Consider the following 27319-nt stretch of genomic DNA (forward strand, 5'->3'; position numbering starts at 1 on the left):
GTAAACCTATACATATTGGGCATCAAACTGTTCAGTGGACCCCTGGCGTTCAAATTCAGGGTGTTTTATCTTGGTACCTAATGCTATGTGGGAGATAAGATGCTTCAAAATGGAAGCTTTGAGGGGATTTTTGGAAATGTCATCAAAATTGCTAACTTTAGAAAAGCTGTGCGGCTTGGTACTTTGGAGTAGAAAGACATGGGTACCCATTTTAGATTCGGGGGAATGTGTACTTTCCAAAAATATATGGCTTTCTGGGGTGAGCGTACTTTTTTGTAGCTTTATCTCACATATAATGATGTAAATGTGTTGATTTTGCAGGAGCTGAAATGACAGAAATGACAGTATATATGGGGGTATGTTCACATTCGGGCCCCTACATGCCACATACTTGGGTAAACCTATACATATTGGGCATCAAACTGTTCAGTGGACCCCTGGTGTTCAAATTCAGGGTGTTTTATCTTGGTACCTAATGCTATGTGGGAGATAAGATGCTTCAAAGTGGAAGCTTTGAGGGGATTTTTGGAAATGTCATCAAAATTGCTAACTTTAGAAAAGCTGTGCGGCTTGGTACTTTGGAGTAGAAAGACATGGGTACCCATTTTAGATTCGGGGGAATGTGTACTTTCCAAAAATATATGACTTTCTGGGGTGAGCGTACTTTTTTGTAGCTTTATCCCACATATAATAATGTAAATGTGTTGATTTTGCAGGAGCTGAAATGACAGAAATGACAGTTCATATGGGGGTATGTTCACATTGGGGCCCCTACATGCCACATACTTAGGTAAACCTATACATATTGGGCATCAAACTGTTTAGTGGACCCCTGGCGTTCAAATTCAGGGTGTTTTATCTTGGTACCTAATGCTATGTGGGAGATAAGATGCTTCAAAGTGGAAGCTTTGAGGGGATTTTTGGAAATGTCATCAAAATTGCTAACTTTAGAAAAGCTGTGCGGCTTGGTACTTTGGAGTAGAAAGACATGGGTACCCATTTTAGATTCGGGGGAATGTGTACTTTCCAAAAATATATGACTTTCTGGGGTGAGCGTACTTTTTACTAGCTTTATCCCACATATAATGATGTAAATGTGTTGATTTTGCAGAAGCTGAAATGACAGAAATGACAGTATATATGGGGTATGTTCACATTGGGGCCCCTACATGCCACATACTTAGGTAAACCTATACATATTGGGCATCAAACTGTTCAGTGGACCCCAGGCATTCATATTTAGGGTGTTTTATTTGGTTACTTTATGACCTGTAGGAGATAAGATACTATAGACTAGAAGCTTTGAAGCGATTTTTAAAAAAAATCACAAATTTTGATAAAAACCAATAACTTTAGGAAAGCATTGCGACTTGATAGTTTGGAGTAGACAGACAGTTGTGCCTATTCTGTATTCCCCAGAATCTGTTCTTTCCAAAAATGTACAATTTTCTGGGATAAACCTTCTGTTAGTGGAATTTTGGCCTTGAAATCCAAAGTATGCAGTTTTTTTGGAGCAGTGCTTTGGGAATTTGGTAGTGTACTGCTGGGAGTTTTTGACCTATACAAGTGAGAAATCTCCATAAAACTATATATATTTGGTATTGGCACGTTCAGGAGACATGGGACTTTCCAAATCAGTTGTATATTCGTGCATAAAATAATTTTTGTTTCTAGTATGTGTGATTATATTATGGAAAATTTGATTTTTTTTGCATTTTTAGACATTTAGAAGCCTATATCTTGTTACAGAATTGGAATTACACAAAAATTCTACCATATTTTGAAAGCTTAGGTTGTTCTGAAAAAAACGATATATTGTTTTCCTTGGTAAACTAAAAGTCCCCCCGAGGAAAGGCCCCTAAAGTGAAACAGTGCAAAATGTTCAAAAACTGTCTGGCAATACAAGTTCCGCTTTGACCAAAATGGCTGGCAGTAAAAGGGTTAAAGGCTGCCATGTTTCTATAGAAGTAAATAGATTTAAAGCAACTTTATTTAATTTTTTCCCCAGTTTATTAAAGTGGAGCAATGTCATTTCTGTTTATGTATGACATTTTCCTGTGACAAATGAGACCGCAACTATTCTCTCCAAGTCTTTTTTTTAAATATTAATATATTAAGAGAATAAAAAAAAGTGGTTGCATCTTTTTGTAGAATTTGAAGATTTGTAATCTGCCTTCAAGATATTCAGGTATTACCTTTTTTTTTAACTGAAAATGTCAAATGACTATTATGAAGGTGCTATAAAGCTGTTTTCTACAATGTACAGAATACTTTATCATTAAATATTACAATATATGTTAGTGGTAGAGATGTGTTTAAGCATTACAATAAGTAAGCAGATTGTATTATTCATAAGGCAACCACGAGGAAAGGAATCCAGCCCAAATAAGCTAACAATACACTTTTAAGTAATTTAAATTACATCAAAAGAATAATTTATCTCATTCAGGTGTAAGTAAGGGGTGAGATTATTATGAAGTGGAACACAATCTAATTGCATTTGTACAAATATTCATCAGTTCCTAGATGAGCAGATGGGCCTTAAAATAGGTTTGAGATAGTAATAGTTGAAATCAAGGGAATTGTCTATGATAATATTTTCCAAAGACAGAGGGTGATTATTAAGATGGGCCTATAACTTGAGAAAGGGCTGTTGCTTTCAGCACAGATGATATATTGCATTGTTAAGCAGTGCAAATGTGTTGCGTGCCTGAATAATGCAATAATCATTTTGGAGGACTTAAGAAGAAATAAAGGGGGAGAGAATTGAAGAATGGTGGTATATGAGAAGTGTGAATAATCATAAAATTACATTATCTGTACAATGTATTTTATTAAAGTAAAAATAACTATATAGTAATGATTAGCTATTGTATTGCAATATTGTAGTTGGTTAAGTAACATTTTATCTTGAGTGGCAACTCAAAGATAAAATCAAATGCTTTAATTTGGTGGGTAAAAAGGTTAGTAATTAGATTAGTGATGAGCTAATTTTTTCGCCAGGCATGGATTCACAGCAAATTTCAGAATTTCGTCATCGGAGAATTGTTTCACGAAACTTCCGGGATAATTAGCCACAGAAAAATTAGTTGCGCGTCAAATTGGATGCAGTCACGGCAAAAAAGGCGTGGTGGTGGCAAAACTGGGCGCGTTTGCGTCTAAAACTGCGGGCGACAAAAAATAGACGCAGGCGACAAAAACAACACTCGACAAATACGTTTCGCGAGTTTTGCGCCGTTTTGCGAATTTTCTTGCCGTTTCGCTAATTTTATGGCAAAGCGAAACGGGACAGATTCGCTCATCACTAGTTAGTAAAAAACATCATAAAAACAGGGCGTCTTCCATTGACATTTACTGTGTTTAAGGAGCACCCTTGCACAGTATGAACAAATGTGATGCACAGTGTTCTTCTTGTGATGTTACCAAATACAAAATTACAAATTATAAAAATACTTTTATTTGCAAAATCTGGAAGGAGAAATATAATCTAACATTTAATAGATGTATTGTATCGGCTTAATAGTCTTTCATATGCTCATATTGAGGGCATGGTAAATGTAATATGTGTGATGACATGGTGCCTGAGGCAGATCTGATCTAGCCTTATATAGAGCCTCTATATGAATATATTTTCAGACCAGGTAATCCACCTGTCATGGAACAATTGGAGCAGATGTTTGTGTCCTCTCTGTGCATTTTGTTCTTCAAACAGAGAATTTTGTTTGCCGGCAATATGTGCTGTAGGCTGAAGGGTATTATTTTGACACACTAGCACACTAGCTAGACACAGACATGTGAGCACATTGTCTCACATTTCATTCTGCTCTTAAAGGAAAACTATACCCCCAAACAGTATAGGTCTATAAAAAAATATATCACATAAAACAGTTCATACATAAAAACCCTGCTTTATCTATATAAACCATTTTCATAAAAATCTATTTTTTAGAAGTGTGTGCTATTGGGTAACCCTGAATAGTAGACAGTGCCCTGGGATCATACAATTTACAGTGCACACATACAAACCAAAGGGACACATACAAGTTAGGTTTATTTTTGGTCAGGTGATCTCTGAGGGAGGACACAGACCATAACAAATAAATAAATATATATATATATATATATATATATATATATATTTAGAAAGAGAGAGAGAGCAGTTTGGTAAGATTCTTTAATAGACCACTTAGTATAATGTAAACTATCTGTTGGTTAAGTATTTATTCTGAGGGTATAGTTTTCATTTAATTATTTATCAATTTTTGAGTTTGTGAATTCAAGTTTGTTTTTCTAAACAAATAAACTTGCATATCGAATGCTCACTTATTTATTGTAAGTTAAACTTGTTCAAATAAAAGTACTCGAATAACTTGAATTTTTGAATTTACACACTTGAAAAAAATATATGTATAGAAACTCACAAGCTTTTAGATGGCAAATTTTTGGGGGGTTTTGCACTTAATCAATACAAGACATTCAAGTTTTTGAACAATAATTCGAATATGAGTTTTTTTAGCGCAAAAAAAAACTTGAATCATGAAAAAAACAACCCAAACTTGACTGTTCTTGCACTAAGTACCAATGCACTCATTGCTTGTATTAATGTGAATGAGGCTTTAAGTTGGCCACACACATGGCAATTTTCAATCTTTCAAGCCATCGGTCGCACGAAAGATCGTTCCAATCGTCCACTAATGTTCAGAGCTGAAACGGCAGATATGGAGGTAGAAACAATAGGATTTCTATCTCCTTCTGCCGATTCAGCTCTGAAGGCTTGTAAGTGATCTTATGATTGCAAGCACTGGAGGAAGCCGGCCTCTGGGCGCACAGAAGAGAAATCCGGCCCGATCTACACCTGAGTGTATCTGTCTAAGTCACTTTGATGGTGATGGATGCCTTCCATCTGCCACAGGGAATGCCTAACCTAGACAGGGAATACTATTACCATACTTATATCTACAAAGTCTGGTAGATAGGATTTCCAATAGAAAGGGAAAGACAATTTCTTGTTCACACTGCTTGCAAGTAATACTTGACTATATATGAGTTGCGGAAACCATACTCTAGAACAGAATTTAAATTATAAAGACCCCAATTCTGTACCCCTTTTTTTCTGACAAACTGTATTTTTTAATGAGATTTCAATTCCTACAAAACATTTTATTGGATCTCACTTCCCAAAATTCCCACTTGTTATTATTGCCTTCTAAGAATCCAACAGCATAGTTATTGCTAATGTACACCTATGCATTTCTGCAGAATGTTTATCTTGTTAGCTGGTAGCAAAGTAAAAAAAGACGCATAAATAACCTTATATAGTCTTGTGGCACAGTAGCTGTGAAGGCTCTGGAGGTAAGGTCTGTCTCTCCCAGAATACTCCATGAGACAGAGCAATTGTGGTGAATACCAGAGGGTGTGTTCTCTTTCCTCAGAAACATAACATAAGACTATTATCATAGATATTGCCATATAATCTAATATATATATTAATCTAATAATAACCAAGTATTGAAGCTGAGAAGGCTCTGTAAGAAAGGTATATCTCTCCCAGAATACAAAGCATATGTTTACTGATGCTGGAAAAACCAGAACAGGTGTTGGGACTTTTTACTTGCCATCTTTGTAAAATAGTGCAAGAAGTAGTAATGAGCTAATTTTTTCGGCAGGCATGGATTTGCAGCAAAATTCCACATTTCAGCATCAGCAAATCTTTGCGTGAAATGGGCGATTGCAATTGTGTCAAAAAAAGACACGCATTAAAAAAAGCTGCATTTCACAAATTTTTAACCGTTTCCCAAATGTTTCTCTCATCACTAGCAAGGAGTGATCTTTCTATCCAGGAAGTAAGAACCAGGGAGTGAAATGGTTCAGCCTATTGGGCAGGATTGGTAATATATTTTTTTTTCTTAAAAATCCAATTACACTTATAACTGTCTTTTTAATTTGTCACACTGTCTCTTTGAACTGATAATAGAAAGAAAACTGTAGATATTAGAAATTTAGTGGAACAAAGAGTAAATATTTTTACACTAATTCTGCAGCATCAAATATAGCGATTTTGCTGTCAGATTTTTTGTAGAACCTGTGCACTAACATACAGTCATGTATACAGGTATGGATCTATTATCCAGAATGCTTGGGACCTGTAAACTTTTCATAATTTAGATCTCCTTACATTAAACATTTAAACATTAAATAAATCAAATAGGATTGTTTTGCCACCAATATGGATTCAAGCATCTTGTTAGAATCAAGAAGAAAAAAGTTTAATTATTACACAGAAAAAAGGAAATTATTTATTTACAAACTATTTGCCTAAAATTGACTATGGGAGATGGCCTTCCCTTAATTTAGAGATTTATAGATAATGTGTTTCTGGATAAGGGATACTGTACCGGAAAAAGGCTCTTTCACATACTTTTAATGTTTAACATAACTGAAGACAACTACAGAGGTATACACAGTTACATATATTTTAAACCCTAAATATATAACTACATTCAAAACAGATCTGTAGTTCAGCCAGGATCTGTAGGACCTTTTTAATCAGCCTTTTATTGACATAATTGTATGTATTAGAGATAACAAGGATTCTTGAGGTATGGTTGGATTTGCAAATGGAAGTATAAGCACTGCTACAGGAGCACTTCAGCAGCATATGTGTAATTTACATCGTTTTTGTTTTTTTGCATGCAAGGATTAGTCTAATCCATGAACATATATTTGCATCATGACTGCAAGTCTAGCTGTGGAACTGCATGTTTATTTAGGCTGGTGATTTATGTAATGAGAAGCTAAAGAATCATAGTTATATTCAAAGACTTTCTGCCCATGTTCATGATTGATGTTTTTCTGAAATGATGCATGTTTCAGTGACCTGTACTTGGCTGATTAACCAAGATAGGGTAGTTGCTTTATTGAGAGGAAAACAATGCTGCAACATCGTCCTGTAGACCTAATCTACAGGGTTAAAGACTTTTTATACCAAAAGGTATAAAAAGGTATGAATTTTTTTCATACTAGTGTAGTTATTTGAGAAACTTGAGGTATCAGAAGAAAATCCAGGAGCACACAAAAAGAATTAGATTAAAAAAGAAAAAAAAGATTAGAAAAAAAAAGATTATTTTTTATATGTGAATAAAATACCAAAATATGGTCCTTTATTGTTAGTTTTTATACTAAACTGTTTACCCAGATGTTTTAGTTGTTAGAGTTAAACTACAAATCCAAGGAAGCACATTTTATATCTCCTTGTAGAAACAGTATATTTATTTAAACATGTTAGGTGCAGTTTAATGGGTGGTGTTTATGTCCTTGTATTTGACCTTGTCTATGTGTTTTATGTCCTTGGTAAATTGGAACAGCCAGGTTACCTTTAGAAATATTAACCATGCACTATCAGGATTTTGCAGACAGGACTATTTTGACATGACTTATTCTTATCTGACAGAAAGGCAGAACTGTTATCTTTCCATTTTTCCCTTTCTCCCTTTAGTCGAGAGTTTGCTATTGAAGTTTTTCTTTGTAAGACAACTGACTATGTAGACGGGAAGAAAATGAACTCCTAGAAAGGTTTATAATAGAAGATTGAACTGAGCTGCTGAAAAATAATTGTGTATCACATAAAAGATAGTATAAATGTGGTATCTGAGATAAAATACAGATGGCAGGTTAATGATTTTAAGCATATTGAACAAAAAATCAGTTTTATAAAGAAATGTATCCATCTTTGTCACATAGTGTGAGAAGTGATTTTGTTGTTTATATATACTTCTAGTAAGGTTCATAAAGCTTTGCTGCTTATTGAGTCCTGTACAAATATTCAAATGAGAATGATTTAATTATGACTTGGCTAGAGCGGAAAGGATAATGTCAAGCTTATTTCTACATACAAGGCTACAAATAAATACATCTACAATGTAAATTATCTTATATCTGCTATCTTTATGTTAATTAAAAAAGGTGTGCCACCTAAAGGAAAAGCATACCTGAACAGATACATGAGACTTTACATCTCTGGAAGCTGGGGATCCATAGTAAAATAGCATTTTCAGCCTTGCTGCACCAGTGTTATCAGGCCCAGGTCTAGGGCGGCACAAATTTAGGGGCGGCATGCGACCTTGCCGCAGTGAAATTTTGCTCCCATGTGGAGCAATGGGGACCTCTCGAACGAAGGGGGGCAGCCTCGGGGCACCCGGATGAAAATTTTGGCACTGAGTGTTTGCACTGTAAAGATTGTAACTAGTCTAGTAACTGATAGCAGTCAGTAAGCAGGTAGCATGTACTGAAGAGCTTGGTTGCCATTTGTTAATACATGTGGGCAAACTTTAGACTTTACATACATTACTTACCCTTCTTTTTTCAGCCAGAAAATGAAAATCTTTGGCAAATTTGCACAGCTCATTACATCATAAAAAGAAGCCATTTTAAAAGAAAGTACATTTGTAATAATTAACCTGAAAAAAAAAATCTGTGTGCTTGAATTACTGCCCAATTAGAAATTCCCCTTTTGAATTTCCTTCTCTGTATAATATGCAGACTGCATTGCTGGGTATTATACCATATTTTAGAAGAGTAGACATGACAGGGCTAGGAAGGCAGAAGGGCCAGACTAAGGTCATAGTGGGGAGGAGGCGGAAAAAGTACTTTGGGTTGCTTGGAGACCAGAGCAGTTTTGAGTCAGTGCACAATTGTTAGACACCCATCTGCCTTAAAATGGTTCAGAGAGAAGGAAGGGGAATTCAATGGTGGAATTCAATGGAGTTTGGCTTCTCCTGGTGGGGTTTCTTGTAAATCACAGCTTGGGGCGGGGGGATGCTTGCCAGAGTGGGAAGGGGCTAGTACCCCCTGGTGTAATGGTGTTTGGTTTAACCTCATGGGTAATGGTCCCAGGAGGAAGGAGTTCGGGGTGAGGCCTACTTATGCCTCTACTTGCCCACCTTAGCGCGGTGAAGCTGGCTGGCCAGCATGGCAGATGGGCCTGTTCACAAAAAATCCCCGGCAAGTATAGATCATCATTAGTTATTAAGCTGTAACTTGTTAGTTTGATTACGCTGTTAATAAAGCTGTGGCCTTTCCATAACCATCCTCGACTGTTGTGTGTATTTTCTTGGACGAATAGGGAAAACGGCAAGTGGCAAAAGTTTACTAAGTGGTCTGGATGACTACATGCCTTGATGCTGCCATGTTCAAAGTTTTCATCCATGGTTTTTACCTAGATAGAAAGATTTTTATATATGTATAAACTCTGTCAGGAAAATTTTGTACACATATTTGCCACAAGAAATTCTTTACCTACTGTTATTTCACAGAGAGCTATTTATAGACTGACATTACATTATTTGTGTGTTGCATCTTAATGCCTGTACAGGTATAGGATCTGTTATCCAGAATGCTTGGGACCAAGGGTATTCCGGATAAGGGGTCTTTCCGTAATCTTCATACCTTAAGTCTACTAAGAAATCAATAATACATTCATTAAACCCAATAGGATTATTTTACATCTAGTAAGGATTACTTAAATCTTAGTTGGGATCAAATACAAAGCACGGTTTTATTTTAACAGAGTAAAAGGAAATCAATTTTCAAAATCAGAATTATTTGATTAAAATGGGGTCTATGGGCGACAGGCTTTCTGTAATTCAGAGCTTTCTTGATATCCGGTTTCCGTATAAGGGATCCCATACCTGTACTTCTTTTTTTTACACAAACATATAGAACATACAATCACACATAAATGCTTGAGTTCTGCAGACGCAAGCAGCACAGGGACTCCCACTTAGCTGCAGAACAGATGGAAAGAACAAGTCATAGTTATACAGCAACAAGCAATAGCATGCCTTCATACTGTATATAGCCTGTTAATAATCACTGTATTGTGTTCGTTCATATATATATATATATATATATATATAAAAGTAAAAATATGTAAATGTATGTTTAGTTGTATGTCATAGTTATACAGCAACAAGCAATTGCATGCCTTCATACTGTATAAAGCCTGTTAATAATCACTGTATTGTGTTCGTTCATATATATATGAAAGTAAAAATATGTAAATGTATGTTTAGTTGTATGTTATCATAAAGGTACAGAACAAAAATTAAGAGTATAATTAAGCGCATAACTAGTTAGGTCAGCACAAGGACAGTTACCTGTAAGGTGTGCAGGGTGTCCCTGGGGTATAAAGCTGGCCATACACGCAGTGATAGTATCATACAAAATCTTGTTTCATCCGATATTTGGTGTTTGTGTGGCAGATCGATGAGGCAACCGATAACGTAAGAGCGCCGGATATTGGTCGTCTCGACGATCAGGAGGGATAAATGATTTTGATGGGGCGCTGTTGCCCGAGCAAAATCTGCTTTTAGGGCTGAAGCGTCAGGTGGAAGTAGAATCCCTATTGTTTCTACCTCCATGTCTGCCGTTTCAGCTCTGAACATCAGTGGAAGGTGGGAACAATCTTTCCTGCGACGTGCCATGGCCCGTAAAGCAAAGGAATAAAAATACATTTTGGACTCACCTACTCTCTCCTTTTCTATAAATGAAATGGTTCTGCTGACATTATTATTTATTGCAGATATTTGACTTACATCAGCATGTTGGTTAGACTGCACATGAAAAATCCTATTTAAGGCTGAACCTCTGTTCATAACAATGCCTGCTGAAATTATTGATGTGCCGATACAAAAGCAGATGTAAAAACATCAGCTAAAGAAGGCAGTCTTTCCTCTTTGCCAATTGTGTGGCTTTCATTACATTTTCTGAGCTTGTTAGCATCTTGTGTTCATGCATTTTTATGGTAAACAAAAGATTTCATTGCAAACGAGATGACAGATTGGGCCAGAAGCATAAACCCAGCCTGCCCAGGAAGTGCAGTGGTGTGTTCTAATAATGGGGAAACAGATGCTCTTAATGTGTCTTTCTCTCTACACCATCTTCTATTAGCTTTTTTTGTTTCTTTTTATCATTGCTTTGGTTGAAAAGCAGTCAGTTCATTACAAATGGCAACAAATGAGGATCACTAAGAGCACTGCTACAAAAACATGTGAGTTAATCTATGTGTCGGATTCAGTTAATTTACATTCTTTAAAAAAAAATATCAGAAGCTCTGGGAAAGGGACATGCAAATTAATTGTTTTGGACTGATAAAAACATTTCTATCTTTTTTTTGGATTGGATTAAAAAATAATGTCATCTAGGAAAGGATTTTTTTATCATTGTGATTTAGGCAGAGAGTTTTACAATGTTAGACATCAATAAAGCAGCGCAGATCCCTCTTCCCGTTATGCATGCTGCTTGCTCTAAGATGAGATTCTGAAAGGTCCATTTTGGACTCTTCTTGTTACTGTTACATTTTCTAGAGAGCTTTCAGTATTCCTAAACTCACTAAAGGTAGCATTTTGTTAAAAAGGCTGTTCATTTAGAGGTCATCTGATGGTCAGCCAAACAGACAGCAAAAAGAGCTGCCATCTGCCATCAGTGGATAACAATAAAATAGCTAGGGCAGAGTTCACCATGCAAGAAAATCTTCCCCATGGTCTTATGTTGACCGAACGTTTACGTTAGCCTCTGTCTACCTACCTATATTCTACAGCACCCTTTCCTATTGCTTATTAGATAAATATATTAGCTGCATTTGCCGTAAATTCATATTTTATGCAATAGTTTTTGTAGAAAATGAAATGTTTTTATGAAATGTTGAATGTAAGGAGGCAGATCCACAGCAGAATTAGATTAGTAGAGCAGAATTATTCAGCCTTTAGCAGCTAGTAACCTTTAAAAATGCACACATTTTGTCAGATAAAATTACTCTGCAGAATTTGCAGTCAGACTAAGAACTACCGGGGAAAATAATTTCATTTACCAATGTGTGGTAACATCTGTCTCAGGAGAAAAATATGAATACAGCATCCATACCATTGCTGAATCTAAAATAAAGGACCAAAGACCAGCCTATGATACCCCCATATGTAATAAAAGGCATTACATTTGCCCAGGTGCACTAACCCTTAGGAACCAATAATATGCTTGCTTCTAAACAGGCGACCAGTAAATTCTCCCTGCTGATTGGTTGCTGTAGGTAGCTAGAACAGTAGAAAAGTTGCACCTTATATTACATGCCCCCTACATTTCTTAAGCCTATGCCTAACTCCAAAGATGTTTTACTAACTGTATAGCTAAAGGATGCTGTAAAGCCCAGGAACCTTGACCTAGACTGTGTATTATACTTCATTGTCCTATAATTTAAAGCAATAAATAATAAATAACTGTGTAAATATGCTACAAATGGTACAACATTTAATAAAATGTTTTTTCTGTTTCTAGTGAACTGGACCTATTTGATAACTTGAAAGAGAGATGTTTGTGCTCCTAGAGTCTACAGACACTTTGTAAGGCAGAGGGCAAAGAAGTGGTTTCCAATAACACTGGTAGAAGAAAAATAAAGTAAGGAATTTGTTTTTCTGTCTTTTTCTCTCTATCATTGTACTAGGAAAATCTCACAGAAAAAAATGAGTTTATTAAAATACTTTAGTAGAATTTAAAGCTACAACACTTTTTTCATTGCATCACATACTGTAAACTACATTCCTGCTCAAGTCATTAGATGTGCAAGGGGAATTTAGTAGTCCAATCTTCTTTCATAACAATAGCAATAGCAGTGTATATATATATATATATATATATATACTGTACTTAAATGTTTGTTATTTGTAACAGTACTGTAAGCAGTATGGTTACATCAGCTAATACTATTCTAAAGAAAATAAAATACCCCTGGCTATGATTGTCACATGGTATGTCACATGATTGGTCATGTCATCATCATTTTTTTTCATTTCTGTGAGGTATTCATTCGTTTCCTTTAGTATTTTAATCCACACGTTGCAGTAGTTTGTTTGGAATATTTCTTTGTGCAGTAAATATGTTTTACAATATCTTGCGTGCTTTCTTAAATCTCATGTAAATACAAGAAGCTTTGTGACACCTGTGTGGGTGTATTCAAGGACTTAGCATATAATTCCTCTTGATAAAGGGCGTCACATTGCCTGAAACATGTTGTGTGTTTTGGTCTGAAATAAATAGCATTTTAGCAGAATTCTGCTTTATGGTGCTCTCCTCTATATTTGGATTAAACAGTGCAGAATGTTACACAGGATTTGCTGTAGAGATTTATTTGCTTTAATAAACACCAGCAAAAGTTAATGATTTATCTTGCTTCTTTTTCCTAAATGTACTTTAAAACTATTAGTGTTATGTTACATAAGGGAGAAATTATGTGAGTGTTATGCATACATATCGATGCATGAACCAGATAACCTAGCTCACAATATCTCTCTGACTTGCATTAGCATTTTACTTGTTGCTTGACCTGTTGACAAATTAATTTTCTTTTACATGTTTTGAAAATAGATATATGTATGTACAAGATAAGGGCAACAAGACTTAGAAAATGCATTTGTCATTAACTGGAAGAATTCTAAATCCTTTGTGTGCCATTTGTCTTTTTGGCTTAGTTATTGTTTTTGTTTTACATCTAAAGATACTTTATAAGGCATTGAGAGGCCAAAAATGAACATGCATGAACACTGCAACTCATTTGGCCCATAAGTTCAACAGGACAATTATGCAACAAAGCAGCCTCTTCTTATCAATTATATATTAAAGCCAACAGAGTTTCCCTAGGGTAAGGACAGCAAACTTACTCTATGGCTTTAATCTACTGCACCTTGTAGCATCCAACCAGACATCCCTCTGGGATGTGTAGGTAATCGTCTGAATTTAGACTGAGTTTCTTTAAATTCTAATACTATTTTCCGGATATAATTATGAAGCAGTATATAAATATATATATATATATATACAAATAGCATAACTAACGTGCATGTAATACTAACATTATTTCTTAAATTCTTCAATAAGAAATTAAAAAATAATTTTCATTTGGTAGTTCATTCATTTTTCCCTCCTTCTGTTTCCCAGAGATTCAACTGTGTATAACAGACTTTAAAATCTTTTTGCAAATAAAAGTTCACAGCCAGATTCATATATAAAGCCAAAGATCAAAATAATTATAGTCCGCTCTCCAGACGTTTCTAGATGTTCTTTTCACATGAAAAGATGCTCAGTAGGAAAAACAACAATTCAATACAATGGTCTTCTGAGCACAACAAACAAGCCTAAGGCACCAATTTTCTCTTACTCCCTCAGTGTGCATTAATGCCAATTACAATATTCAAATAGGGCAGAGACATTATCAACTATTTCAGCATTTAGGTTTTATTAGTTTCATTAATGTGTGAAAAACCAACAGAGCCTAATAATACACACCTTTAAAGCTTCTAACAATCTCTGCTATGTCAATAGTAAAGGAAACATCATCATTTCTAATGAATAGTATGATCACATAACTGATATTAGATGATTTAATAGGTAATTAGTGATGAGCGAATCTGTTCTGTTTCCCTTCGCCGAAAAATTAGCGAATCTTTCAAAAGATCCGCGAAACGGCGAAAAATTTGCAAAACGACGAAAATGTTGTGCGGCTATTATTTTGTTGCACGGCTATTATTTTGACGCCCGCGGCTATTATTTTGTCGCCCACGGCTATTATTTAGTCGCGCGGCTATTCTTTTGACGCCTGTGACTATTCTTTTTTGACGCCTGCGACAATTTTTGGACGTGCGGAAATTCGCCGCAAATCCATGCCTGGCGAAACATTTCGCCCATCACTATACGTAATTGAAATCAATAGATGGATTATATAATGGAAGGTCAAGTTTTCCTGATGATCTCCAGAGCTGTTAGAAGGTAGATGTTGTTTTCATTCCTGCTTGCCACAAGGCTATGGTGAAACTGGTTTGTTGAGTCGTTGAGGTAAAAACTTGAACGCAAAATGAACCAGGGCTCATTTACAAAAGTGGCAAAGTAAAACAAAATAGCCCCAATGTTTTTATATCATGAACCATTACCTACCATAATTGCCTTTGGGCTGGAGCACAAGGACTTACCCATACTTAATATACAGAATACAGAATCTGGAGCCTTGTTAAACAGTATATACTGAATAACAGAAAGGTGCTGGGGTGCCTATGGATGCAGCACATGTGAATATGGACAGCACTGCATTTAGAGTGAGGGCCAACTCTTTCACATTTATTCTAGAAACTTTGTAACCTCTCTAATTTATGACAATATACAAAGATGCAGAGATGGGCCAGTTGATAGCAACCTTTTTTTTATTAGAATGAGTAACATTGTCGAGTATTTGTTCTACAATTAACCATTGAAACTTGCTTCCTGGTTCCAGTGTGCATTCAGACATGGTATCATGGCATTAGAATCCCAGAATTTCCATCTTGTAACCAGCTATTATTTAAACTCCCAGTGCTAATTAGCAGTTTTTGGCAAATGTTCAGGGTTGTGTTTCAACAACACTGGGAAGTTAGCAGGTAGGTAATGGGTTCAAGAGAAGCACGAGGACAGATACAAGTTTGAAGCAAAGGACAAAGACAAGGGAAAATGCTAGAAGGTTCATTGTGTCTGCTTAGCAAATTTGACCTTCAGAAACTGGGAAGTTGGTCCATAAAAATTAAAATAATGTGAAGCTGAACAATAGACATTTTAACAGTTACCAATATTAATAAGTAGTGGTACATCCTACATTGTGGGTTGATGTTTAAAAATTACCGGAAGGATCCAGTTGTTGATCCCTTAAGAATCTTGCAAAAATATATAGCAAAGTGTTCCATTTTTCAAGAAATAATTTCTATATGAAGTAGTTATTATTAAAGCAAATTAAAATGTTTTAGTAAGGTACAACTGTAAAACACAACAAATCACATTCTCTTGCTGCACTATTAAAGATGCCATTTAAGAGTAGGACCTCTTAATAATGCTTTAAATTATACAATTTATCTTGTAGCTGTAGTTGTAGTTTCCTCAACATCTTCTAAACTGCTAACTGCACTGTGAACTATCCAAAACAATTATGTTTATAATAAATCAGACAAGACATTCCTATCCACTATATTTATAGGAATATAAAATGACAGTACTTTATTGTTTGATACTGATGCTAGGGACTAATTGATATTACTGTAATTCTATTTTCTAAAATAATTTCTTTCCTTTAAAGCAAATTCTGGAAGTAGCATGCTTGATTACCTAAGGGAAAAAAGCATGCTGGTATTAAGCGACATAAGGAAGATATCCTAGGAGCTATTAATGACTCTGTGTTACTGCTTTAGATCAAGTTGCAGACAATAACCTGTAATCTGTGTAATCTTCACTTTATACTGAACATTATTTTATTATAGGCTAGTACTACATCAATTAATTGATCCTTCATCTTATCTTTTCCCTCTTACACATTATCTTAGAACATTTCCCTTGTAAAGTAAGCCTTAGTTATCATGTTGAGGCCCAGTTACTTGGTAAAATGAATGTTACTACTTTTGCCTAAATGTGGCAACATTTTGATGAATGTCTTTGAATCCCAAACTGCAGTCCATAACTCCCTGTAAATACACTGAAACAAATTTTGCCATTTGTAAAACTTTGCTTAAGAACATTTTATTAGTGCTGGTGAATAATTGGAACAAAATAAAATATTGACTTCTTCATTTTGTCCTGTAAGAACTCTAGGCTTACTGGGTAACTACCAAAATACAAAATTAAACTGCAGCATACAAGTCGTGTGGCTTATTTATCATGTTTTGAGTTTTATTTTTGTAATTCAAATAAACTCACATTTAAAAATAAGTGATTGCTTGCTTATTTATTAATATGGAAAACTCGTTTGAATAAAATAACTCAAATTTACGAGTTTACAAACTCAAATAAAACTCGAAACTCAAATTAAAGATATGGCTTGACTTTGTCTAGGACAACTCCCATTGACTTCTACATAAACTCTCAAGCTTGTCTTTCCTTTTCTTCATTGATATCAAACCATGTTTTGATTACCAGGTGACTCTTCTAAGAAAATTATTTAATTGATCTTACTCTTGATTCCTGACTAAAAAGTGAAATAAACAATTTTGTAAGTTTGTATATATGTGTCAGCTCATATGTGCATGCATCAGTGTGTAACTGTGTTCTTAGAAGACAGAAAATAAGCATGATTTTTGAACTCTAGGCTCAACTCTCTACGATGAAGTTTACGTATTTAAATAAAGAAAATGTAACTATAGTTTGCCTCTTAACAACATCTGCTCCCATTGGGTATGATGCATACCTGCCAACATTTAAAAATTTTGACTACAACCATGTTTAAGCCACACCCCTAAATGACCATAAAAAAACCAAGATCATACCCCCCCCAGACATGCCATTAGGACCACTGCAGAAATGGGCAATGAACACTACATTAACCCACACATGTCATTAAGATCATTGCAGAAATGGATAGATTGAAAGCTTTGCCTTACCTACACTTGCACAAGCAGAATACCACAAACTTATTCTTCTTTCCCAGTGCTTCCATGCATGCTCTGCTTCTCTTTTCCTAGCTGAAATTTTACTAAAAAATCAAAAGAGAGGGGGGAAATCAAAGATGGCAGAGCATTTAATTGAGAAATGCACATCCATCTTTAATTTTCCCCCTTTCTTTCAAATGAGAAAAACCTTGTCCAGTGGTAATCAGCAAGTTGCAAGTGGCTTCAAACCGTAGGTGGGTACTAAGTGGGACATTTAAATTGTATTTCAGGACTGCTAGTTCTGTAATGAAAATTGGGACTGTCCCGCAGTAGGTGGGACAGTTGTGAGGTATGTGTGATGTCGTAAAAAATATAACACACCTAATCAAAGAGAAAACATACATGACTAAAGAGACCGGAGACTATTCACAATTAGTCACTATTAGTCACAAATATAGCTGATTGCAAACAAATCTTCATATATATAAACTTTTATATAAATAAAGAAAAAATAAAAAAAATAAAAGTATGTATTATTGGAAAATCAGTCCTGCCAGCAACTGGATCCCCACACAACCTTCTTTGAATACCCCTTTAACTCATCCCCTGTAAGTGTATAGACATTTTTAAATAAGAACATAGAAGTATAGATTGGCTTTTTTTTATCATACACTACACCTTCCTTCCTTTGTGGAATACACATTTTTACTTTTGTTCTGCCTTTAAAATTGCTTATGCATTTCTAGTACAATTTTAAAGGCACTGTACAACATAAGAAATTACGAAAGATATAAAAAAAACCTCAGCTTTCTGAGGTCCTTATGAAGTACTGACTCTAAAAAGAGGTCAATGAATCATTACGTTCTGCTGGATCAATTTAGCTTCTCACACAAGAGAAATGACTTCATTGTGTCTGTGTCAAGGGATCATTCTCATTCTCATGCTAGCCATTTTAGTCCTGGTGTATAAGTCAGTTAATGATGATCGACTGATCAATAATCATTTTCTTACACAGAGAGTTTGTAGTGCACAGATTTCTCTGTAGAAAAGAGGATCTAAACACATTTCAGACCCCAAGGGGCTTATAATGCTAATGCAATAGTTTGCCATCATGGAATTTGGAGCTATATGCAATGTTGTTACAGTCACTGTGACTGCTGGTCTTGTGGCCTTTTTGTAGAAGCTAGCAACTTTCAAGGTTGCTTATTTATTAAAGGGGTAAACAGCTAGAATAAATATTTTACAAAAAAACCCTGATCTGACACAGATCAATTATAAAATTTTTATACTTATACTGTATACTATACTTTTATGAAACATTGGAGTTGTTTTTTGCAAGTGTTTTAAGACTACAACATTTTAGGTGGGGGTGCAAAAAGTGACTTTTCTTGTTCTTGCGTATTCAACTGTATTTGTTTTTTACATTTATTGCCATTTACTGGGGTCAAAAATATAGTCAGTTTCTGTTAGCTTTAAACTGGAATTTAATAAATACAGCTTAAATGCAAAGTGCCTGCCAAGACATTAGTTTGGATTGATATATCCTGGATAATAAATGATGGTCAGGAGGTTTTTATTCTGAAAAGAAGGTAGCTTAAATTAAAGAATCCACTGCACTCTATTTTGGCATTACCTTTATATTATAATGACAGTTATCATCACTAATACCATCTGAACAATGGAATCTGTCCCACAGCACAATGCAGATTTGGCTTTAAAAACAAAGCTATTTTCTTGGCTAAATGTTACCTAAACTGTGTGACAATTAATCATTCATTTCATGTATAGTGCCAGTTGTAGCAATCCTAGCTGTTATTTGCAGGGACATTTTTGAAGCATTGGAACGGCACGTCAATGTCGGCAGTTCTTTTATGCTGCAAATTACATCCCCAATTTATTTTGGATTTCACACAGACTGTCATTGTAATTGTAACAATGACTCATCTATTTCTGCATAATTTAATTCTGTCTTCATGTTGTTGCCGTGAAGAACAGTTTTTGAGTAGTATTATGGAATATACATTGGACTATTCCCAGATAGGTAATATGACATTCATCCCAGCATTTATGTGGCCAAAGAGGGACACATTGGAAAAATCTTTATGAAAAGCTCCAGCTACAGAAAGAAAAATGCTAACATGAATGTGTCATATCAAATTAAAAAGAACATAATGTCCGAGTTAGCTTTCAAATTAATTTTCATTTAAAGTGACAAGCAATACGCAAAAAAATAGAGCAATGTGTAATAAAGGGATACTAAAATTGTCATGCTGAACTGTTTCCTTCGCATGGCTAGACATAGGTTTAAGATGGATCTTTGTGCTGACTATAAGCAAATGTTTAGGGTGGTTCTTGTTCACTATTTACTTGTTTTTTACAATTACTAGCAGTTCTTTTTATGACACCAGAACAAATTCACTTGTTGAGACTGGAGATCTATTAAAATAATGAAGTGGTCTATTCCACCAACTGAAATAAATATTATGCATAAATTATACTGAATTATTCTGTTTTTAAGTGCAAACCTTACTGTGCCCTTTACAATGGCTTATTGGTAAGTCACATGACCACTGAAGCTTAGTGGTTAATATGGAACACGCAATTCAGTTGGCCCTTTGATCCCTTGTGTTTACAGTGGCTGACTTTTTGTCATAGGCTACATCTGTCCATGAGATGGTTAAAATCATTGTAATGGTGTAAATAAAATTACTGCATTAGGTTTTCTAAAGTTCTAAATTTAGGCAAACATCTTAATGTATATTCCTTCAACAAAATGTATATTAATACATCTTTCTCTGACAAGGAGAGAGATGTGAAAGGGAAGTGATGATTCCATTGCTTTTTAGTGTGAATATGTTCTCGGGAGCTAATTAAAACTGATTTCTGTGCCTAACATTTCAAATGAACTACCTGGCACCTGCCTTATGTGGGAGACCATGGATTTATTTTGCAGCAAATACTATTGAAAGTAATATCCCCTAACAATAGATTTTTTCTTTTAAAGATAAGGTTAGATGTTTTAAATTGACTATTAAACTGAAACATCATATTCATTTTGCTAGACATGCATTGAAATTAATGTAAAGGGTGCTTATAAAGAGTGTCATATATAGAAATTGTTAATAGTGATGAGCGATTTTTTTTGCTAGGAATGGACTCACAGCGAATTGCCGCATTTCACCACTGGCGAATTGTCTTGCGAAACTTCAGTGAAAATTTGCCGCGCGGCCTTGTCAAAATGGGCACGGTCTCGTCAAGAAAAAGGGTGGCAAAAAAATAGCCGCAACGACAAAAAATAGATGCAGACAACAAAAAAATAGCCGCGGATGACCCAAAAAAATTGCGCACCAAATGCGTTTCGCTAATTTTTCGCCGTTTCACAAATTTTCTTGCCGTTTCGCGGATTTTATGGCAAAGCAAAACGGGACAGATTCGCTCATCACTAATTGTTAATACTAAATTTAGATTTTTAGGGTAAAGTACTGTACAAAAAGGAGAAACATCATGTTTGTCTTATTGCTTTATTAAGTATGGTGGCTTATGCTACAGAAATTGTACAAGATATTTGTATTTATATATATTGAAGTACAAAACAGGAAATGGCTGACATTAAGAAAACCTTTGTATTCTAGAATGATTCCCTATAAATGTATTTGACTACCAAGAATCACAATCTGGCCTTTGCTTGACAGCTTGTTAGTATTTTTACCATGTTGCAGTAAAGATAGCATGTTTTGCTTCCATCTGCACTCTGGTCTCCTTCCATAGACTTGATCATGTTTTCTGTTATCTCATATAAATTGAAGGTCACAGTCATAGTTTAGGCTTTTAGATTGTATTTTAGCATCAAATAAACGAATGAGCTTCTTCTTGCTTTGGGTTACTGACAGAGGTCAAAGACTGTCTGTGGGAAGGATGTGCGGTGACAGAAACTAAAGTCATTGATGTGTTTCTATTTAGTGACTTGGCTAGCTTGTGTACGTAGTACTGCTGATTGCAAATATTTTTTTAAAAAAAAATTATATAGTCATTCTTGTTTTGGTGAAAGTCATTGCAACCATATCTACCTGCATAAAGTATTCTCAATACAGGGCTATTTTTCTGCAAACATTCCACATTTGAAAGGTGAATTCTGATTTTAAAATGGTTAATTTTGTTATTATGGCATATACCTGTTGCTTGATTCATTTCTTTTACAGAGAGAATAATTGTGTTCACATTATAGTTTGCTAATGAACCTAACATTATACCTGTATTGATTTCATGTATATGGTTCTTTCCCTATAATTATTGAATTTGTCTGCCTCAGCCTATTTACACAGAACTGGTAATTATGATATTGTTTGTAGTGATATATATATATATATATATATATATATATATATATAATTTATTGTTATTTGTGTTGTGAAATATACTGTAGATTACATACAATCTAATTTGTAAATGCATCTGCCATATTCATTACATTATAATGCTTAGAGTTGGCATAGCTATACCTAACTCTCCCCTCCTACATACTCAGCAGGCAAGTTCTGGCATTTGAAGAGCAAGAAACGGAAAAAGATGGATGAAATAAAATATTTTGTCATCAATTCTAGTGATTTCTTGGCAGAACTTTTTCCTGGCATCAGAATGCTGCAAATCATTTTTCACAATAATTAATTGGAGTCATACTGCAGGTGGTGCAGCCATGAAACTCTCCAAGAATGGTGATATGTACATCCCGAGACAGACACTGTAGTAAATAATGTGTATAGATTATATGGCATTTAACATCTTTTTAACTTTGTCTATGCGAGTTCCTAGAAGAAAACATGTTTTTCATTTATATAAAATACTCATTTAAATAATTGTAAAAGTATGCCTATATGGCACAGCTGTTTTGATAAGGTTGGAAAACATACCACTAGTGGCGAGAAAATTTTTTTGGCAAGCATGGATTTGCAATGAAATTTCGCATTTCGTCACTGGCGAATTGTTTTGCAAAATTGCTTCAGAATTTCACAGTAAAGATTTGCGGCAGCATAAAAAAAGGTGTGCAGTTTAATAAAAAAGAGCAAGTTTGCGTAAAAAAGTCATGCAGCACAAAAAGTTGCATGGTACCTGTGTCTCGTGCAGTTTCTGAAATTTTTGAGGACAGATTCACTCATCACTACAAACCGCTTACAATACCTTGATTTTGTTGAATGAACTATAAAAGAGTAACGGAAAACTATTTTATTGAACAAAACATTGCCATTTTTTAGGCCAGGCTTCCAACTTGATATATAAACTGTAAACATGCATAGGGATAAGGCATGATGCATATTGTTGCCATGGCTTTATACCTGTAAAAATAAAATGTATGAAATAATCAGTATCCATACTCTATATGTGTGTGCTTACATATTTGCTTGTGTGTGTATAGGGCATACTGATAATACTCAAATATAAATCTGCCTTGATTCTGTGCCTTCATTCAGCATTAGAAAATGAAAGGTTCTCAAGCTGCGCATAGAATTAAGCATCATCTAAATCTATGCATATTATTTCATGAATTTAGGTCACAACTGCTAGACAGCTCTTACAGTTCGCTACGCAGATGCTGGCCTTCCCAGAAAATCATGCCCCAGTTACTGAGCAGAAATAAGTGAACTGGAATAATCAAAGGGAAAAAAAATGAAAGGACATTGTATTGTAGCGTTAACAGCTCAGTGAAAATGAAATATTTAATTTAATGCATACTTAATATTTAGATTGTATGTATTAGCTTTCTTTCAAAGCCAGTTGCACCTTTTAAAGGGATACTGGTCATAGAAAAATTGTGTCTCCATTTTGGATGAATAACTGCCTTTAGATGTACCATTGCTTTTGTATAAAGCTTCTTTAAGCCTATCTCTTTCTCATAGTTAGTGTTGGGCTGCAAATGATCATTAGAGTAGCAAGGCTGTCTGCAGCTTGACACTCCATAGAGTGAGAGAGAGAGTTATCAGCATGTGGAGGTAACCTTGAATAATATATGTAATACATTCAAATACCTTTTGCAAAACTCAGTATTCATGGAAAGGAGAGCAATCATTAATGTGAAGTTTTTAAAAATATATAGATTTCACTACCACTATTTTGAACTGACTTTCAGAGCCTTAACAATATTAGATCTGTATGCAAGCCCTGTCTCCCTTACTATTAACTGTACGAAAGGTAGAATCCTGCACGACTAGTCAAGTGTTCTGCAAACAGAGATTGCTATGCATGGCCTACAGAGATAGGGATAAATCATGTCTGACACAAGATCATGCTATAGATTTTCTCTACAAACAGTTGCCTATTTAATTCTGGTTAAACCTTGGAGCAGATCCATGTACTACATTTTGGTGAGGCTAAAGAGAACTATTGGGGGCCTTTTAAGCCATTTGGGGAAGTAATTGTGTAGAAATCTTGTATGGTTAAAGAGATCATATTGCTTCTATATTTATCATTTATTTTATATACAAGTCCCTGGCAGCATACCCTGCTTTGCAACATTAGTTCAATGAATAGAGTTTGTGCCAAACATATGTTTTGCCTTTTGTTTTTATTAAGAAATATTGGGGCTTTTTTACATTCTGAAGTACAGTTGAGCTCACATGGATGCAAGCAATTTGTATATGGAATCCTTTGTTGTATTTCAGCTATTGTGGCTGCCCATCTCTTTATGAATAAAATTAAATGTATAATTATGTGATCCTGAATGGTGGTGGCAATATGACCCTGATAAGGTGTTTTGTGTATAATTGGTTTGTAATGTTTTCATGGAGCATTTTTAATTTATGAATCTATGACTAGGGGATTTGACATGACAGTCCCTTAAAGTTGTTTTTACTAGATGATGGAACTTTGTATAAACTTCAGGTAGAAGCCCCACACTGCCTCTTTGAAAAGGCCAGAAGGGTCCAAAAGCATACATGATTGCTTCTACTATCTCTGTGCTGAGAAGCAGAGGCAGATGCTTGGCTGCAATCCCTATGGTATATCAGGTGTATGTGAGTTGATACCATGATATCCATGTTATAGTGTAGATGTATTTCAAAGACACACTGGTAATTTAGTTTGGATTACTTGGACTTTAGATCTTTACATCAGATGCTGCTATAGGGATCATCACACATTCTGCTGTGTGGTTGGGATAGCGTTGTTTTTAGTATTGTAATGCTAATCAAGTGTTTATAGGATATGTATAACTTTTAATAAAAAAGCTGAAAATGTGCTTTTGTTAGTGACATTAGTCAAGCTGCTAGCACAGTTATTTAGAATTCCGTTAAGATAAATATTAAAGAATTGTTTAATTGGCAACCTGCGATGCATCCTTGATGAGAGTCCAGTGGGCTGTGTGGTCCCCAGATAATGGCAGTAGCAGCTGTTACTGTTTGTTAAAAGTGCCAATATATTACATGCAAATCATTTTGGTTTTGAGGAGTTTTTTTTTATTGCTGTTACTATATAAAAATACCTATGACTGTGATTTTGGTAGTCACCTTTTAAATGGACAGTTTTTAGTGTTGTGTAAGGTATGCAAATTAGGCCTTAATGCAAAAAGTTGAGTATTGTGCTGGTATAATGTATTTGGGAATGTAATGTAGAGGAAGGGATTGCAATAAATGTTTATAAGATATATATGGGGTTATGTAATATAAATTTGCCCAGGACAGTAACCCATAGAAAGTAGCAAGTAGAATTTACTGCTTAAAAGAAAACATCTTATTGGTTGCTATGGATTACTGCTTCTGGGCAACCTAAGTGATTTTTATTACATATGGGGGATATAATGCTAATTATTTCCTACACTTAATTTATATTCTTCATCTGTTCCCTGGCTTGTGTGATGTGTCACATGCAAATTCTTACAGAAAATTTCAAGTTTGTATTAAGTAATTTAATAGCATCATTAAAATAAGGCATACAAATCTTGAAATCTGGCTCGCTAATCTGTCACATTTTCAGAATTGTAAAGTTAATCCACTGGATGTACTTAATTCTGCAGTGCTTAGCAGCTGTGCTGACATTTTACGTTTAGGGTCAACACCTACTTATCAAATGATTGCTAAAGGCTAAAGTATGAAGATATGTAGAAAAATTAGAAAAAAAAACCTCATTCAATTATTTTTGAACATCCAAAGACTATATAAAAAGACAGCAACAGAGGCAACTTGAAATTGAACATAGTAGTGATGCACAAAGATTGTATTAACAATATAAAAGGGAATGATTAAAGGTGTCCAAACTTTTTTTAATGGGTTAAATTAAACAACTTACACATTATGGCCTTAAGTGGCTTTATTTAATATAATATGTCACAGATTATCTATTTCCATATCTACAAAATTATTCCTTCAGTAACTATAATAATAACCTAGATTATCTTGATTTCCCTCTAATACACAATACCCAAGCTTTCTTTTCTCCTTTCATCTTCTCTACAGTCTTTTTCTATTCTTTCCTGTAGTAATTGGTAGAATAAAAAAAAAACATTTTTTTATTCAGCTACATTTTGACATTTTGTTAGAGTAAACAATGGTTTAGTGCAGAACAATATGAACATGAAATATTATCTTAGGGTTTATGTTATTCTCCATTCTATCTTCTGTGACATTTAGATCAGATTGGGAAAGAAGGTATTCATTGATTTACATCTTGCAGTTCTTTTCAAGTTTACTTTTACTTAAAATGAACAAATAGATTTAAGGAAGCCAAATATTAGTAACCAAGTAGAGGGGATCTTAAAGATCTGAACATAGTTTAGATTTAGTTTACACACATAGGGGCCGATTCATTAAAACATGAGTTCGAATCCCAAATGGGAAAAATTCGGATTGGATACAATAATTTCTGAAGATTGCAAATATCATGAAACTGCTTACGAAAAAATCATATTAGTCACGATAATATTGTATAATATAACTAGGGTATTTTCAAATAATATCTTTTTATGATCTTTTTTACATGTTCTCAATTTTTAGCCACAGCAATAGGACTAAACAGATATTTAGGTGCACATGAATGTTGGCTGCACTCTATCTCTCCTGACATTAATATTTTCAATACATAATAAAAATACAAGTTAAAAAAAAAGAAACAATGTATAGTAGTCCTTGTAATCACAACATTGTATGTATTTCTAAGATTAAGTTGGAGTCTGAAAATAAATCAAAGAAGTTCTAGTCAATATAGAGCATCAATTAATGGCATAAATGAACACCAATTCCCCAGAACTACAAAAACATTGAGCAACTAAGTCTGGTCTAACAGAATGCTTGCATTTCAAATCTAAATCATAAAGTGGACATGCTCATACAGTACAAGAGTATAATGTATGTTGCAGTGAATAAGCCAAGAAATACACAGTACCTGGAGGTGTTAGGTGACTGACAGTCATCCTATTTGTGTTAGTTCAGGTCTGAGTTTATAAAGAAAGAAACATCAGCATCACCTCATTGCTGAATTCTCCCACTACGGGATTAGCAGTTGAGTCAGAAGTAGTTGTCACAGATCATTTTATGAGAATGTTATCAGTTATCAGTGGCAGTCTTAAAAGAAAATGTTATTAGTCAGTTGACTTTTTTCCCTGTACTTGCTAGCTGAGCAAAATACATTCATGTGCAGACACATGTATAATGCTATGAACTGTTCAAAGTTTGCAAGCAAAGGGAGGATTAATATTAGTTTTGCACATATTTTTTGTAAAGACATTATACTCTATAAAAGACATCCTATAATAAATGAATAAACCTTCATTTTATTATTTTTTATAAAATATCAGTGTAGAACTATACTATATAGAACTAAAATGGTCTAGGAGAAGATATGTCTTGTTTAAAAAGTTTATGTGCTTTGGTGCAGGAAAGCACACAGGCAGATGCAGTGACATATTTTTTTTAAAC

The 27319-nt window shown here is 34.7% G+C and overlaps 1 protein-coding gene across 4 annotated transcripts in view; it reads left to right on the forward strand.

Moving 5' to 3' along the window:
* The window catches only part of syt1 (synaptotagmin 1), a 269823-nt gene that overhangs the window by 39969 nt on the left and 202535 nt on the right, over window positions 1-27319 (forward strand). For 2 of the 4 annotated variants that reach the window (XM_018092261.2, XM_018092263.2), the window contains exon 2: window positions 12328-12447. The exons of the other annotated variants lie outside the window; for them this stretch is intronic. The gene's annotated coding sequence lies outside the window, so the exon portion shown is untranslated. The remainder of the gene's footprint in view (window positions 1-12327; window positions 12448-27319) is intronic. 4 annotated transcript variants of the gene reach the window in all.

Source organism: Xenopus tropicalis, chromosome 3 (assembly GCF_000004195.4).
Source record: "Xenopus tropicalis strain Nigerian chromosome 3, UCB_Xtro_10.0, whole genome shotgun sequence".
NCBI lineage: Eukaryota > Metazoa > Chordata > Amphibia > Anura > Pipidae > Xenopus > Xenopus tropicalis.